General features: G+C 45.2%; 1 protein-coding gene across 2 annotated transcripts in view; it reads right to left on the bottom strand.

Moving 5' to 3' along the window:
* Positions 1–16,434, bottom strand: part of LOC146769587 (ATP-citrate synthase-like) — a 229,210-nt gene extending 212,776 nt beyond the window's left edge. Inside the window, exon 1 of one of the 2 annotated variants that reach the window (XM_085640494.1) lies at positions 16,009–16,434. The gene's annotated coding sequence lies outside the window, so the exon portion shown is untranslated. The remainder of the gene's footprint in view (positions 1–16,008) is intronic. The other variant, XM_085640493.1, reaches the window with a different exon arrangement.
* Between the last annotated feature and the right edge of the window lie 1,610 nt (positions 16,435–18,044).

Genomic DNA, 18,044 nt, shown 5'->3' with positions numbered 1-18,044 from the left:
TTTAGATGTGGAAATCCACAATGAAAACAACAAACTTATAACAAAAACTTATACCAAGCCAACATCCAAAAACAATCTACTACAATATGATAGCTTTCACCTGAGAGCACTAAAAGAAAATCTACCCTATGGCCAGTTCCTTCGATTAAGAAGGAACTGTAGCAAACTGACAGACTACAAAACACAGGCCTCTTCTCTCTCCAAAAAGCTTTCAGAATGAGGTTACCCTCAGCATATCTTGGACAAGGGCAAAAAACGGGCGAGAAACCAACCCCGAGATGCCCTATTAGAAGAAACCAGTAGACGGATACAGAAACCACCTCTCACCTGTGTGACAACCTATTATATTATGTCGAATCAGGTGACGAACACCTTCAGAAAAAGATGGTCAATCCTAAACACTGGCAATCTGCAATGGGAGAAGCCTTTATTCTCAAACAAACGAGCAAGAAGTCTAAAGGACTCACTGGTTAACACTCGACCAAAGAAAATCACTGCAGTTGATGCAGCTACAGTCCTGACCTTTTGGGGGACTACCAAAAGTTACAGGTCACTATCCCTGTGGGAACTGCCCAGTATGGCACCTCACTACACACACCAAAAACACTGACACTAGAAAACAACAAGATCTGGACACAAAAAAACCATACCAATTGCAACAGTTGCAATGTAGTCTACCTCATAACATGCCCCTGTAATCTACGTTATGTAGGCATGGCCCCTCGTAAAGTTACACAACGCATAACAGAGCATCGTAGTACTATCCGATGCAAGAAAGCGACTACTAAATTGACTGAACATTTTATCAGCAATAACCACACTCCAAATGATATGACTTGGACTGTTATTGAATCTGTCGAAAGTCAGAATACACTCTTAGAAAAGGAACAAAGATGGGTGTACCGTCTGTCAACCCACATAACGGGGCTGAACGACAATATACCATGGAACTCAGTACTTAGTAGATGAATTTGGTCTCTGTTATCTCTTCTTCTCACTTTATTGTTATAACACACACCAAGGTTTCAATCAGAATCCATTGTTACCTTTTCTCTGCAAAATACCTCTTTACTGCAGAGCCCTTACTATTTATACGGGTTACTGAATTTTATGCTGAGCCCTATGACTCAGCAAACATCTGCAAATAAACACCTCTTTATTGCAGAACCCTTATCACTTTCACAAAATACATAATTTTACCTTGATCCCTATGACCCAATTAAACCACACCCCAAGTCACAAGGGCGGAAGCATTTTCTCTTAAATACCGACCGTGATAGACACGGCGCCAGCATTCGGTAACTGTGGGACCCCGAAGTAGGTAAGTAAACGGGCGTACCGGTGAGAGAACGTAAGTGTATCCCTACTCCAACTATAGAGGGGCCTTACAAGATCAAGGTAAGACAAATCAAGCTGAAAATGTTGTTTCCTTTTCTATCACAGCAATGGTTCAGAGCCCACGCTCCCCACGGGAACCATGAGGCTTTATATCTAGCCTTTTTAACGGGAGTCCTTGAGTGCTCTTTGTTTGTCTCGGTCTAAACTTTTACAAATATACGCGCACTGCACTAGAAATGTTTGATAGCAGTGTGAATCATCACATATGCCCTTCTTGTATTGCCAACAGACAGGCACAACTAATGCACGTGATGCGAGAATATTAATAATAAATTTTATTCGCCAAATCAACAATGCATGCCCTATACATGGATTGAGACATGCAAAAACTACCCTCAACAACCCACAATAGATTGCATGCAACGACTCACATTGCATATTGCATACCACAATAAGTGAGCGTGGAGAGTTAATGGGAATAATTCCAATAGAAAGTTTCTTTTTTTGGATTTTACTCTTACAGATCCGAATCATCCTTCAAGAACGGCTTGAAGGCACAACAAGCTACTCTCTAATAAAGGTGTAGTACACAGAGGTTCAGGGTGTGGGTGCACCTTAGCGAGTGCAGACCCCCGTTCCTCAAACTCCTGGTCCTAACGAAAACCTAAGAATTACTAGAAAGGTTGAAACATGTTGACCACACACACATCCCAACACTGATATCACTGGCCATTAATACCAGTTACGATATCTATTCACAGGTTTTAATCGTGCCAAGTGGCTTCATATTAAATTATTAGGAAGCACACCGCTGACACTTAATATATCACTTTTATTTTTCATCATTCACGTTTTCACTCACCTACACACACGAAAACCCGCTCCGCTGGAATTCCAGGCGTCGAAGCACACCCTGACGGCATTCGGCGGTCAGGGTGGGACCCAGATGATGAAGCATGTCACCAACCAGGTTGGTGAGTGATGGGTCTTTTTCCAAATAGAGAAAGGAATAATTCAGGGCAAAAGAATTTCCTATCTCTCCCCCTTCTTTTCGATTGAATCTTTTTCGACTGCATCTCTCTCCCTCCTTTGTTTTATACTCCTATCCAGACTGGGGGTTCGGAATCCTCATTACCCTCACTCTCTCTATTGTTTTTTTGGATAAAACAGACATAGCAATCATGGAAATCACCAGCTTAATTTCTTTAAATTATCACCTACATTCTGGCTGGAATGGGACTGTGAAATTGGGGGACTGGACTTTGCCGGCAATGTCCTCATATGAAACGAGTGCCAAAACCTCAAACTGGAAAAAAAATTAAATAAATGAAATCAATAACTGGCTGGGATCTTCCCAAATGCAATATTTGAGGCTACCTGTTGAACAATGAAAAGAGATGGCGAGACCCATGTCTGTAGACGTCAAAACAAGAAGCTAAAGCAACTTCACATCTCATCAATGACACCTAGTAAGAGATCAAGACGAATTCAAGTGTTTTTTTATTAAATAATACATACATTGTATTAAGCAGATCTGCAGCTCACTTGCTTTATAAGTTATACTTTACTATTCTTGCAGGCATGGAGACCATGAATGCGGAAGATTGTTCAATAAAGAGGGCCAGAATAATGTGATCCCCCAATTCGCAATTCTTACGATTCAACCCGCCCTACAAACCTCTCTTCTGTTTGCATGCCAAGGGTTTGTCTCTACTTCACTAGGACATGCCATCATTTTATTTTCACTGTAACCTGCACATCCGCAGATTCATTTATTGCTTCGCGACTCTTATGAAGAATGGTAGCTCTGGTCCACTGACAAAATGAAGACCGGTTCTTTTGCTTACTGTGAAGAAGATCCTGTAAAAGTGTTTATTTTTTCACTTCCTTATGAACCACAAAAACGCAATAAATAAATCAGTATAATGCAACAATGATTACAAATTACTATACAACATTAATTTGCTATGGTTTACTTAAGCCAAATATTTCATAAGAAAACAACCTAAATTTCTACAGGCTATGAAACAACTAAATTAGCAAATAATGAATAAACAAGATATTAGGTGATCAGTACTTGGTAGCACACGCTCTAAGCTAATCATGCAAAGTTGGTGCTTCCTATGCCCCATAAGCACTGCTTCTCCAAATCTTAAGAAACACATATTTTGTTTTTTTTAATGACAAACTTTCACAACTCACCTAGCTTAACGGCCTTGAGGCAGGCAGTTTTTTTGTATTTCACTAAAGCACTGTGTGGCAGTGCACTGCCATTTACAGACATCATATTTTCAATTGAAATGGCCACTAAATTTGCACAGACATTTTTACTGATAAAACTATATTGCACACAAATTGTGTGGAAATCAGGTTTTAGTGAATATTTATGAAATGTGCATCAAGTAAAGTGCCTTGATTTGTTTTGATTCAATTAAAATCTTTGCTACCATCACGCTTCAGAATGACAAAAAATACGCTTTTTTGCTTGACTAACTGCTGAATGTGTACAGTGTATTTAAATATTTTCGGGTTACAAAAAATTACATCCTACAGCCTTTCTGTTCACACACTGTGCCCCAGCAAGACTGCCACATAATTCACTTTACTCTTCATTCTTTGACTGCAAAGTGTGAGGAGTTTGTAAATACAATCCAGTGTTAAAAAATAAGCAGCAATTTTACGCAAGACATACCCTGACATTTAAACGTTTTGGAGCACTGTAGTAACAGGAGCTACTATTACTCAGTTTAATTGTACTTTATTGACCAACCTCAGAAGGATGGAAGGCTGAGTTGGCCTTAACGGGTTTCGAATTTGTGATATGCACAGCAGGAAGAAAGTCATTGCGAAGCGATTAACTTCATGACTGCTACTCGCAGGGTGGGGGAGACCCTTTCATCCAAGAAGAAAATAAAGGGGTTTAGTAAGCAGCTGCTGTCACTGAAGCGCAGCAAATGTGACAAGTAAAATACAAAGTTTAAAGGAATCTTAGTTTATTTCTTGTATTTTCATGACCAACCAAAAATCGATCTGTGACCCACCAGGTCGCGACCCACAGTTTGGAAAACTGTCCCAACAGTTCTCTTATGAAACTTGGCTTTTGCGAAAGACTAACTATGAATTAAGTATCAAATAATTTGTTAAGGAAGGCAGTTCTGCAATATCTATGGCCGATGGCGGGCAACACAATCAAGACGTGGTGAGGCAGGTGAAGGGCACCGTGGGAGGAGGGCTAATAATACAACAACAAAAACACACACTTACCTGATCTGATGTTGCCGGTCGCCTCGCTCCGACACTGGGACAGCATCAGAGACTCCCTGTGCAATCCCCGCGCTGCTCTCATGTTATGAGAGCAGCACAGGGATTGGCCTGAGCAGGCTGGTTTGACACTCGCTCAGGCACAGGGAGTCTGTGCTGTTTCTCCAACCCGGCTGTTCAATACAGATGGGTTGGAGAAACATAATGGAGTATTTCTGTTTGGCTGGCTCAAGACTGCCGGGCCAAACAGATTCGCAATTCGAAGTACACTCCACCCCTCCCCAAGAACACTGGCTCAGCAAGCAGGTGAAAATTAAAACAATAATAAAATATTGTTTTATTTTTTAGGTGCTGGCTCTGAGCCAGTGGGGGATGCTCCTCTGCCATTACAATGTGCTTCAACAATGGTGTCAAGAATCTATATCTATATCCAATTGAAGCAGAAGAGCAAAAAAACAAGTGAATCTAATGTCTGTGTTATGCGTGATTAACTAGGGCAAAAAGTATGAGTAAATGTTACTACATGTAAATAAAGCCGATCTAAACCTTTATTTTTAATTAATATGTCCCCCCCCCCCCCCCCCAAGACTCCAAAATTCCACCGAGTTTTCTATGCCTTTCTTAGAGAACTCCTTTTGTAAAACAGAAGCAAATTGTTCAAAATCCAGGTAAATCACACTCCATATTCTTACAATGTAAACTCAAGAGATGCGTGATAGAATAGCCAGTAGTCAATTATGTACAATCTAATCAAATGGAGCTGCAGCCAAGAGTCACAAGACATTCTGCAACTATGAGCCAAGAATAAATGTGGGCGTGAAGCAATTACACATCTCTGGAGGCTGCATCCTAGACTGGCAGTCGTTACTTTATATTTGTACTTCGGTATGATGCAATGCTGGGCTAGACATACCAAATGTACAAGAAAGAGTCTGTGCCTCAACAGGTTACTCACACAAACATAATCAGGTCTATAGAACATTGTGGATTTGCCAACTAATGCCCGCTTACCGGTAAAAGAAAAAAAATTCAGGTTTAAAGTACTGAATTCCATCAACAGCTTTGGAAGGTCGACCTAACACCACCAATAAAGGCCTTGAAAAATGGCCTTGGGGGAGGAGGAGCTAATGTCATCAATTATTCGATAGATTAGACTGGATATACGTTTCAAGGAAGCAGAACATAATTTGCTTTTTCCTGTCTCCTCGAAATGCTGATGGTGCCCTAAAATGTAGTTGCGTCTAATCTAGGGCCATGAGATATCGTTACACTAATAGTGTGTTATTCCCTGTTTTTTTTAAAGACATCTTAATGAAAAAAGTTTAATCTACAGCATAAAACATATGTAAAAACGCTAATTATTTACATTTTTCTGTAGCATGTACACAATCATTGAAGAGGTCAGTGGTTTACAACGACAAACGAAAGACTGGTGACATTAGATGTAGTAATTGAAGCTACCATATTTAAATTGATAGTAAAAGTAAAACATGTCACACAAAAACCACTAGCTAAGAATATTTGGACGGATAAATCAAAAGCAAGAATTCTCCACATGCTTTTGTATAGCAGAACAAATTGAGAGATCTGAACAACCTGTAATAAAGTTTACAAGAGGATTGAAAATGCAATAGGTCTAGCCTTTGATTAAGTTAAAGCCATTTGCTTTGCTAATAGTATTGTATAGCAAAGCAAATGGCTTTAACCTAATAAAAGGCGAGACCTATTGCATTTTCAATGCTGGTTTAACATCTCACTCCCTCTTCACCATTTACAGGTTCCTGGAGACCAGGGTGACCCCTGCACGATCTCCCTCTGTCAACCCAGGGTCGGGATCCCCTAATGCTGCACCCCCGAGGCTTCCGACACCCTGTGTGACCTGCGGCACATCATGGCACATTTAGCCTTCACACAGAATACAAGCGAAGTCAGTCTTCTGCTCTCTGCGCACACTTTCAACGACCTGACCCCGAGCATTCACAAACCTCATACATCGCTCCCCCTGCCCTCCGTCCCGTCTTCTTAAAGAGCACCAGAATTACCATATCACCACCTGAGGTGTTTTCTGCTGTGCAGAAACACAACGAAGCCGCTGCCAGACAAAAACAGCAAGTATGTGGTATAAAAACCACTAAAACAGTCAGCCTACAGCACTGTTAACATGCATCGTTCTCTTGTCTTTATGGGGCCATGAGAAACACATGGCCCCATAAAGATAAGTGCTTTGCGACGCAAAGCACACAAGCCAGTTTGGATGGGCTGGACCAAAAAGCGAAAGGGTGGCAACCAAAATACCCCATTTCCAATGGCAGGCCAGCATTTGGCATAAACGGTGACGACAGTCAATGGAAATGAGGGGTGGGGCTTAAAGCCCTCTTCTGAAAGTCCTTGTTAGCAATAAATCTTGCTGAGCGAGCAGCACATGCGTACGCTGCAACGCTAGGCGAGACCTAAAAACATAAATAATACTAGTCATGCCAGTTGTTCAGTTGAGACTCTTTCCTTACTAGTTATGCAGCAGGCCTTCCCAGTAATGGAATATCATTTAACGACTGCAAGGCAAACCTTATTATAGGAATGGTTATAAGAGTTGCTAATGAGAACACAAATTAAATCCATTAATTTGTGTGAGAAGTTGCATTGAGAAGTGTTATTGCAATTGTATAATAATTTCTCAATACGGAGTACTGACGCCCCAATGTACAGGCAGCCGAATTGCTGAGACTACCCACTATAAATGAAATATTTATGTCATACCTTAATTCTTGCGTTAGGGGATATATATGAAGAGTGAAACCGTGGATCAGCCAATGTATGGGAAGTTTGTAGTGTATAAAAGATTTGCTAAAGCAGTGATGTTTGAACATAGACTAAGTAAATAATGAAAAGTTACATTACAAGCCTTATATGTACTCGCTAGGTGATGTATTAGGCTAGGAAAAGTAATACCTTATTGTTTTGCAAAAACTAGAAAAATATGGAATAGTGTTCTTTTTAGATGTGTCTGAACATGTTGATTGGTTAGATTTCATCCAAATAAACCTTCAATGTCTTAACAAAAATGATATCTTCCTCCAAACAAAATCCACTACTCCACCACTACTGAACATTATGCATTGTTTTTTTGTGACAGTTTCTCATCTCCATTTACTACCTTATGAACATTATTACTGCCACCTACCCTTCCTTTTGAAACAGTAAACAAATGAGACAGATACTGATGCCTCCTGATCAGTGTTGTACATGAATCAAACCCTACTGCAGGCTCCCAGGACATGAAGCAAATCTAAAAGAAAGTGCTGCTTGGTGGTTGAAGGACCCTATCTATGGGCAAAGTGTTCATAGGCTTATAATACACAGGATTCTGCAATTCTATGTCAGGACCGGAGGCGAGGATTATGCTCTCTTTAATTCCAATAGCAGCACTTCAAAGTTCACAAAAAAAAAAAAAACACTGTTCCCATGAACCATAGGGAACATAACACAGAAACAATAGAGTGTCCATGGGCAGATAGTCAGATATCCATGCACTAATCACAGGGCTCCTGGGGGTATGTAGTCCTCTGTTATCCATTCCTCCTCTTTCTTTAATGCTGCAGCCTCAGATAAGTGTTTCCTTCACCTTCCCCTTATAACTTTGTTTGGGGCGCTTATTTCACGAGTTAAATGTATTTCTGACATGTTTCCGTTAATTGTGTAGAGAGCGCTTCGCGTGCTGGCTTCGATCGTTCCTGGTCAGGTTTGATTTATGACCGACGCGTTGTGTTTGTGGCGCTTTGCAGGTTTCTTTCCTGCTTATGCCCGTGTAAATATTTTCCCGTTTCTTCAGGTTTGCGAGGGAGCCGCTACTCGGTCATCCCTCGCCTGGCCGTGGGAGCGTTTCACTCCCTAACGGCCGAGTTCTGTGGTGCCCAGGCTCGCGGTGCACCTCCTGCCGCTAGAGGGCGCCTAGCGCGCCTCAGCGACGAAGCGTCTGGCATTCCGCGCGTTCCTCGTTAATGCCTCAGACGCTTCGTCGCGGAGCCTGCCCTGCCGTACGCCCGTGTGTGGCCTGTTCTCCTGCCCTGAGGCAGTGTTTTAAACGCCTCCCCCACATTGCAATTGAACGCTCGCAGGAAAGCGAGTCTGTATCTGCCATTAGGCAGCGGTTCCCTTTTCTTGAGGACACTAACATTTGGCGATTGCAATCGATTTAGGGGTGAGGTCGCTATTTTTTAGGCCCAAGCAACGCTCTGATGAGTCTGTAGGGATCCCTATACTGTTGGCAGGGTGCCCTATATTTGTATTATTGCACCAGGGCTGAGGATCCCGGGTCTTTGTACCCTTCTTCACGCGAGCACCGCCCGCACTTATTTAGGCTGACACCCAGCCCCCCTTAACTCAGAGGTTAACCTCTCTGCCCCACTTACCTGTTTGTAGCCCTCCCCTGCAATGGAACTGTACGACGAAGAGGCTTACCAGCAGGACGGTCAGTGGGAGGAGGACCCCCTTACAGCCCTACAATGGGATGAGGACTTTTGACGCGGTGGATGACTCTATCCACAAGGCGGTGGAGCAGGCCATGGGGCCCTTGGAAGACCGCCTTTCCCGCAAAATAGAGTAGGCGCTAGCCAGGGCACAGAACCTTCCCCCTCCCTCCCCCAATTCGGGGGGGGGGGGGGGGGGGTGTGTTCTTGATGACTCTCAACCACCTCCTGCCAAACGGCCTAAAGACACTGGGGTGGACATAGATGCCTTCGCTCACCTTAAGCAGGCATTCTTAGCGAGCAACCCTGCTCCAGCGACTCCCACTCCATCAGGGAATTTGGCAAACGATACGGACGGCGACGCCAGCCCATCCCGTCCCAGGCAGCCGTCCCGTCCCGACTAGTGAGGCGCAGAACCTCTGCGCAGACATGTTAGACCCGGATGACATTTTGCATCCCCGCTCCTCAGACTGGGCTCCCTCTGAGAAAGTCGCCCAATATGTCGCCAGCAGAATCCGCCGGCCTTTAGAGGCCTCAGCCAGGAGCTGTCTTAGGGCAGAATGCCCCCGGCCTTCACTGGAGGGCAAAGTGGCCGCTACTCCAGAGATCGACTCCCGTATGGCGACATTCTTACAAAAGTTTGTCAAGGACCCCAAACGGGTTATTGACAGATCCTGGCGAGCTTGCCAGGACAAGCTTCTGGATATACTTGGCCCTGCCACTAAGATTTTGGATATGGCCGAAGAGGCCAAGGTATCAGGCTCTCTGATTTCGCCTGACACCCTCTGCTTGGGCTCAGCGCGTGGTGGTGTTCCTGGGAAACGCCAACTGCGCACTCTCTACGGAGAGACGACGAAGCTTGCTCATCAAGGTAGATCCCAAGCTTGGCGACCTCGCAGACTCCGAGGCGGGCTCCGTAGCCCAGGGAGGCCTGTTCGGAGAACCCTTTATCAAGGAATTGGGTAAATTCGTAAACACTTTCACTTCGCTAGACAGAGCCCACTCTTCCATCAGGAAAGTTTTCCGTCCCAGTGTTTTCCGGGGGGCCGGACGAGGCAGGGGCTGCTTGTCCGGCCGTCCTAATCAGGGCAAAGGGCAAGGCTCCGGTAATGGCAACTACCAAGATCAAGCCAGATTTGGAAACTTCGACCCGACTAGAGGTCGCAGAGGAAAAGGCAGAGGCGGTCGAGGCAGTGGAGCCTCCCAACTCGTCCGGTGAGTGTTCTCCCTTCTTCCCGTCTAAAGGTGGGGGGCCGTCTGGCGCATTTTTTTCAGGCCTGGACTTCTGTCACGGGGGACGCGTGGGTGTTACAGACGGTACAAGGGTTCCATATAGAGTTCCATGGAGAACCCTATCAGTCGGTTCCTCCTCACCCCCTCTCCTTCTCAGCCGCCTACATGGCGCTGATCGACTTAGAGGTCTCCGCGTTACTGGACAAACAAGCTATCGTCGAGGCCCGACCTCACTCCAGAGGTTTCCTCAGCAATATTTTCCTGGTCGACAAGGCCGACGGGACACAACGTCCGGTCATCAATCTGAGAGAATTCAACGAGTGGCTGGTTTACCGCCACTTCAAGATGGAGGGCATTCATCTCTTGCGCGATCTTCTCAGACCCGGCGACTGGATGGCGCGTCTGGACCTCAAGGACGCGTATCTGGCGATTCCGATTTTTCCTCCCCACCGGAGATTTTTGCAGTTCAGGTGGCAGGACATGGTGTACGAGTTCACCACCCTCCCGTTCGGGCTGTCCTCCGCCCCTTGGTGTTTCACCAAGGTCCTTCGGCCCGCGATCGAGCATTTGAGGGCGTCCGGAATGCGCATGATAGTCTACCTGGACGACATTTTGATCATGGCCCAATGTCCTCGGGGTTTGGCGGACCACCTTCAAACGGCGGTGGATCTCCTTCAGAGTTTAGGCTTCGTTATCAACGAAGCGAAGTCTGTCCTGGTTCCGGACCAACAAGTGACGTTCCTAGGTTTCGTGATCGACTCGGTGGCGGCCACCCTCAGCCTGCCTTCTCGGAAAATGACCAAGATTCGTCACGAGATCCGACGGTCTCTTGCACAGTCGCGTCTCTCCTTGCGCCAACTGGCTCGGATAGTCGGTCTTCTTTCAGCCTCCATACAGGCGATTTTTCCAGGCCCGTTGCACTACAGGGCTTTACAACGCCTCAAGGCCCGGCACCTTCGGAGAGGCCTCTCGTATTCCCAGAAAGTCACCCTTTCGGCCGAAGCCAGGGAAGAGTTGCAGTGGTGGCTCGCCAATATGGAAGCCTGGAATGGGCGGGCGATATTCGGTTCCGCGCCCGATATTGTTATCGAGTCCGACGCCAGCAGGTCCGGATGGGGCGCACGATGTGGCGAGTATGCTACCGGAGGTGTGTGGTCACCACAGGAACAGCGGCTCCACATCAACTGTCTGGAGCTGTTAGCGGGATCCTTTGCGATCAAGTGCTGGACCAAGGATTCGGTCCGTTCCTGCATCCTTCTCAGGATGGACAATGTGTCTGCGGTGCGTTACATCAACCACCTGGGGGGGGGGAGGGGGGAGGAGACTCGGTCCCGCGCTCTCTCCGACCTGGCAGCGAACTTTTGGCAGTATTGCCTCGATCATCATGTTTCCGTCACAGCGGAATACCTTCCAGGCCACAGCAACCAGGTGGCGGATTTTCACTCACGGCATGTTCAAGACGTGAGCCTGTGGAAACTTCATCCGGGAGTGTTTGCGGACGTCCAGAGCATCTGGGGCCCGTTTTCAGTGGATCTGTTCGCGTCCCGCTTAGATCATCAACTGCCCCGGTTCTTCAGTTGGCGGCCGGATCCTCTAGCAACGAGCACGGATGCCTTTCTCAAGGATTGGAGGGAGGAGACGGGTTATGCCTTTCCCCCGTTTGCCATGCTAACGAGAGTGTCGGCGCAGGTGCGTCGCCAGGGAGCGGACATTGTGTTAATATCCCCGATTTGGAGATCTCAAGCTTGGTTTCCAGTTCTTCTGGAACTTTCATGGGATTTTCCAATCCTACTACCCCGCTTCCCGACTCTTCTCCTGGATCCCGACGGGATTCCTCACCCCCTCATAGCGCAGGGGTCCCTGGCCCTGATGGCTTGGCGGATTACCGGGGACGATGGGCGATCCCGGGCCTTTCGGGAGCAGCTGAGAAGCTCATGTCAAAGGCTTGGGCCGACAGTACGGTCAAGAGATACCGATCCTCTTGGAGGCGATGGGTGCGTTGGTGTATGCGCCGGGATCTCGATCCCGTGGCAGCAGATCTGATTGCCGCTGTGAATTTTCTAGCCGCTTTGGCTGAGGACGGTCTGGCGTATAGAACCATCAATACCTTTCGCTCTGCCATTTCGGCTGGCCACTCCTTAGTGGATGCCTCCCCGGTGGGCGAGCATCCTTAGGTCTGTCGCCTGCTTCGAGGCATCCGCCTTTCGTTGCCACCGGAGCCTCGTTACTCCCAACTTTGGGACGTGAACCAGGTCCTGAACCTTTTGTCTTGGCAACCAAACCAATATTTATCTCGGAAAGATCTGTCTGCCAAACTGGCTATGCTTCTTTGTCTGATATCTTGCAGAGGGGTTTCAGATGTGCGGGCGTTGGATGTCTCAGGCAGGATCTTCACTCCCTTTGGGAGTACATTCACTATCCGGAGGCGGACGAAATGCGGTACCACCTCTGTGTCTTACCCTGCTTTTCCGGACTCTCCTAAGCTCTGCGTGGTGTCCTGCCTTAAAGCTTATGAGGAGATGTCGGACGAGTTTCGACCTCCTGGAGAGCGACAGTTGCTCATCGCATTGAAGAAACCGCACAAGGCGGTCTCCTCCCCCACGATCGCTCGTTGGGTAATGCAGGAGGCAGGCATTGACCTCCGTGTTTTTGGGGCCAATTCTACCAGAGGGGCAATGGCCTCTAAGGCGTTTACCCTGGGAGCTCGTCTAGAAGACATTCTCAATGCGGCAGATTGGTCTTCGGACTCCACCTTTAAACGGTTTTACTTCAAACCGGTGCTGGATATGGCACATTTGGTGGTCAGCAAGCTTTAAACGAGCATAATCCTCGCCTCCGGTCCTGACATAGAATGAAAAATTTCCTAGCTAACGTAACGGAAAGTTTCAATTCTATTAAGGACTCGGAGGCGAGGATTATCCCGCCCAGGGTATCAGTTCTAAGGATACCTTTCCCTCCCTCGTACTGGGGTAAGTAACAGGTCTTCTTTGGATTTGCAATTTTGCTTGTACCTATTGAATGTCTGTACCGAAATTCCTTCCTTGCAGGGCTAAGCCTTAGCCAAGGTTCTCGCTTACGCTGTCCTTTGCTTCCACAGGCGATTCTGGCAAACAGGATTCGTGAGGATCTTGGACTGGCTGGCCTGCAGCATCGAAAGAGGAGGAATGGATAACAGAGGACTACATACCCCCAGGAGCCCTGTGATTGGTGCATGGATATCGGACTATCTGCCCATGGACACTCTATTGTTTCTGTGTTATGTTCCCTATGGTTCATGGGAACAGTGGTTTTTTTTGTGAACTTTGAAGTGCTTCTATTGGAATTAAAGAAAGAGAGCATAATCCTCGCCTCCGAGTCCTTAATAGAATTGAAACTTTCCGTTACGTTAGCTAGGAAATTTTTCATTCCTGTCTAAACGCCAGTATCTAATTTCTTTATAATCAGAGACTTGTGTCGCACCCAGCTGACAATTATAAAGATAAGATGTTAGAACTCAACTATTACCAGGTAATACAGTTGAGTTCTGGTGTCACAATGCATGCTGCTACAGCCAGCAGCCGAGGTAAAAGGCAGGTCAGGTCACAGAGCATAACTGAAGCAGCTGTTTAAAGCAAGGAAAAGGAAGCATTGCTTTTATTTCTTCTGCTCTATTTTTCTAGCTTACAATGACAAGCAAGAAGAACATGTTTATTTTTTGCTCTCCTTGGATAGTTAGAGAAAAGCTAGAATCTTTCTGCATGTTTCTACACAATCCGCGCTATAGCAGCTTTTTTTTTTTTTTTTTTAAACTGACTTGTATTGAACTGTTTCTAATATCTGTTTGCAACAAATATCTAACAGGATATTGATGCGTTTAATTATGCACTAGAGTTTTTTTATTCTTCATGTTTGCAAACATGATCTGTCTTTCATATGAAAGATACACGCCAAGGTTGTAAGTAGTTTGTGCGAAAGGTAAAGGTGTGACCATGTATTATATCGGATAAAGTACCCCCTGGCGTGCATAAGGATATTTTAAGTCACCTTGGAATTCCATGACCATATAAAGGAACTGTGCCTTCAGCCTCGTTCCTCTATATATGGTTATGGAACTCCTTGGTGACTAGCAACATCCTTATAATGTACACTATGGGGTACTTTATCCATTATACGTATCGCAAATCCCCCATTTTTCAGCCAATAGATCTACCTTTCAGCTAAGATGACCATGGAGCCAATTTGGTCTGCATGCTGCTCCATACAAAATGGTTATTCATTCACGATTTTTTCTTAAAACCTGGGGGCTATTACGAGGGCCTATAAGGCGGGAGTCTCACACATGGAATTACGATGCGACCGCCACCCCGGTGCAGCACCAGCCGCTATGTTAAAAACGCACCTTGAACATTCCCCTGTAATACCTTATTGTTTTGATAACTAAAAACTAGAAAAAAAAAAAGATAGAATATTGTTCGTTTTAGATGAGTCTTAAAATGTTTACTGGTTAGATTTCATCCAAATAAACCTTCAATGTCTTAACAAAAATGATACTTCCTCCCAAAAAAAAAAATCCACTACTCTCAGCAAACAACAAATTAAACAAACAAAAAAAACCCATGCCCTTAAACATTATGCTTCTTTTTTTGCGACACGGTTTCTCATCTCCATTTACTACCTGATGACAATTATTACTGCCACCTACCCTACATTTTGAAATAGTAAACAAATGAGACCGATACGGATGCCTCCTTATGAGTGTTGTACATCAACCAAAACCTACAAGCTCCCGGAACATAAAGCAAATCTAAAAGAAAGTGCTGCTTTGTGGTTGAAGGAACCTGTCTATAGTAATAATAGTAATGTGCGTGCTCCTATAATATATTTCTGGTGTCAGAGTATTCACCTGTTCGAAATGCTGCTCTACGACTATCATGTTCTCCCCTGTGCTAATGCCTCGTTACCGCCTTCCAGATTTGATCCGAAAGTGTTAGGTTTATTATTTCGAACTAAAGGGAACCACCTACGCCAATGGGGCGGCAGGGCTGTTTACGGGGTATGGATGTCTGTTTGGGACATACAGATCACCAGTGCCACTTGTGTCTTAAACTGAGAACTGACTTAAACAGGCTGCGAACACACCTAGAGAGATTACCGAAAGGCCCATTCTGTATATCGCCGAGTATTTGGACACAACTGTCACTATTGTAAACTAACAAAGACGTGTGCTTTGGAAAATATAGATTTCAACTTTAAGTTGCACTGTATACAGAAAATGCATTTTTAAACGAGCACCTATGAAGAAGAAGAAGAAAAATAAAAAAAGGGAAGAGGATTATAACTTCAGAGCCAGGTCAGTAAGGCGTGATTGCACAGCCCTTATACATACATACACACACAAAATCAAGTTATAGTGTTGATCTCTGTACTTCATCACCTGATGGGATGATGGACAGATGCCCACTCCCCACTCTGTGCTGCAAACCACGCTGAGAAGAAAGTACACAATACATTTATCAAACTTTACGCACAACAGCGCCAAAGATCTGGGCATGTGTCCCCGTGGTCTCTATAGTATACACCGGCCTGCAGAGATACAGAACTCGATCTTGTTTAGCAACCCACAGTCCGCACCTCGAGCGCGCTGTCAAATTGACTGTACCTTTACTTGTTATACAGCACTTTAGACACACTACAAACTCAAAGACGGTTCTGTGTGCTTTTCTGTTCTCACCCTTTGCTGTAGTCCTCCCGTTTCCTTTCTGCAAATCAGCACTGAGGTCAGAGGCGCAACTAGGTCCAAATTTCGGGAGGGGGGTGGGCTAATTCTTCCAGAAATAGGCAGAGTGGAGATGAAGGGACTTTCCGGAGGGGTGAAAAAAACAACAAAGCCTCGTTAACAAGTAAATGGTCTTCTAAAGACCTGTGAAGTATTCGGGTGCGGCTGTGTGTGTACCCGGGAAGCTGTCTCAGCCCGGGTTGCCACACACGACGAGGGGGGGGGGGGGGGGGTTGCGGTTTAGCAGAAGCGCTTTGAGCCCAATGGGCGTTGCGCGCCTGACTGAGGTGATTGGAATACAGTCCTGTGCCTGTTGTTCTTTTGTCTCCTCCGCCAGTCTTCTGAGCCTCCTCACCGTCTGCTGATATAGCACCGGTACCCGATTGGCTGAACAACTCGCATGTGACACCATTCAGTGAAAAGCCCTGCCCTCGAATGCGTCATCCACCGTTTGAACAGCAGGACAAGTCTGAAAGGAACAAGGGAAGTCTGTCATCAGGTGGCAAGGAAATAGAAAGAAGACAACCTGTGGGCTCAGATATACGACCAGATCAGCCGCCATCTTTGAGCGGGATCTGGACCCGTTTGCAATAATGAAACAAGCATTTCCAATGCAATAGTTACAGTATTTGCGAGCGTTAAAGCTAACGACGTTGTAAATGAAAATGTCTTTTACCTGTGTGTTTTGGTTTGGAGTGCAGTGGTCTTTGAGACCTTATGAGTGTTTAGGGATGCAGCTTGAAAAATCGGTAGTCTCCCGCTTGAATCGGGTCTATTGGCATGTGTGTGTTAGGCATTGAATAGCTATTCATTTTCTATACAGTGGATCATGCAGTCTGATTCAGGAATATATGCTTGCCCCAACTACACCTTTAGATGACTTTGCAATATCAAGTAGTGTCCCTTGCCATCAGCTGGTATTTTATTATAAACAAACGATTACCCTTATTGTCTTTTAATGTAGATATAAAATCCAAAGTAAAAATATTCATAAGCAACAACATGAGTATGTGGTAAGACACAAAAAACGGTGCACACAGATGCCACAGACAATCCTGAACACACGCCAGAAATCACAAAATAGCCTAAAATAATGGGGATGTAGAGCACCCGAATACCGACATGCTATTTTGCTTAGGCCTCCTAAAATCCGTGCAACAGATGAAGAAATCTGAGCATAAAATAGACACTTAAAAATATAATCTGTTTTTCAGTGAAATAACCTGATGCTGAGTTATGCTGTTTAGAATGCAAACGCTCTGCTCCCATTTCTACTACGTTCAGCTGAGACAAATATTACAAATGTACAGAGAAAATAAGAAACATTTGCATTAAGGCCACTGTTTATTATGTCCACAGGAGGAAGGAATACAGCCAACAAAGAGGTTGCTGCCTGACGGAGTCAAAGAAATGGGGACGTGCACCCAGCATTCTCCCTACTCCGCCCTCAGCCTAGTATCTGCGCGGGAACAGGAGCTTCATGTGGCAAGCACATGAGCAGCACCAAGCGCATGTGTACACTTGACATTGCTGGTGGTGAACCCTGGGGCTCACTGATGCAGCAGGACATTTCAGCTATTGATTCCCACTTCCCTGAAGATGGGTTTGGAGGAGCACAAAGGCCTTTCTTTGTCTTGACATTATCTTGATTCTGTTTTTCAACTGCCCACAATGATCTCTACTGTGATATTCCTATTTTGGAGTGGAGTCGGTTCTTTGCGTTCTGCGAAGCTAGAGTTTGGAATTATTTCATAAACATGAAATTACACTGCATGTTTTTTTTCTATCATATAAGTGAATATAAAGTCTGCATTCAGCAATTTATCATGTAGAATGATTTCTACTCACGTTCTGCAATTACATTGTTTTGTTAATAATTGAAATAAAGCTGCGATTTCTCTCTAGGGAAAAAGGTAATACGATTTCTAGATATAAATTTTGGGACAATGAATTTTTAAAAAGGAAAAACAATTCATTTTTTATGGCTTTTC

This window comes from Triturus cristatus, unplaced genomic scaffold (genome assembly GCF_964204655.1).
Source record: "Triturus cristatus unplaced genomic scaffold, aTriCri1.1 SCAFFOLD_166, whole genome shotgun sequence".
Classification (NCBI taxonomy): domain Eukaryota; kingdom Metazoa; phylum Chordata; class Amphibia; order Caudata; family Salamandridae; genus Triturus; species Triturus cristatus.
The sequence above is the reverse complement of the archived record's forward strand: the minus strand, read 5'-3'. Positions and strand labels throughout refer to the sequence as shown.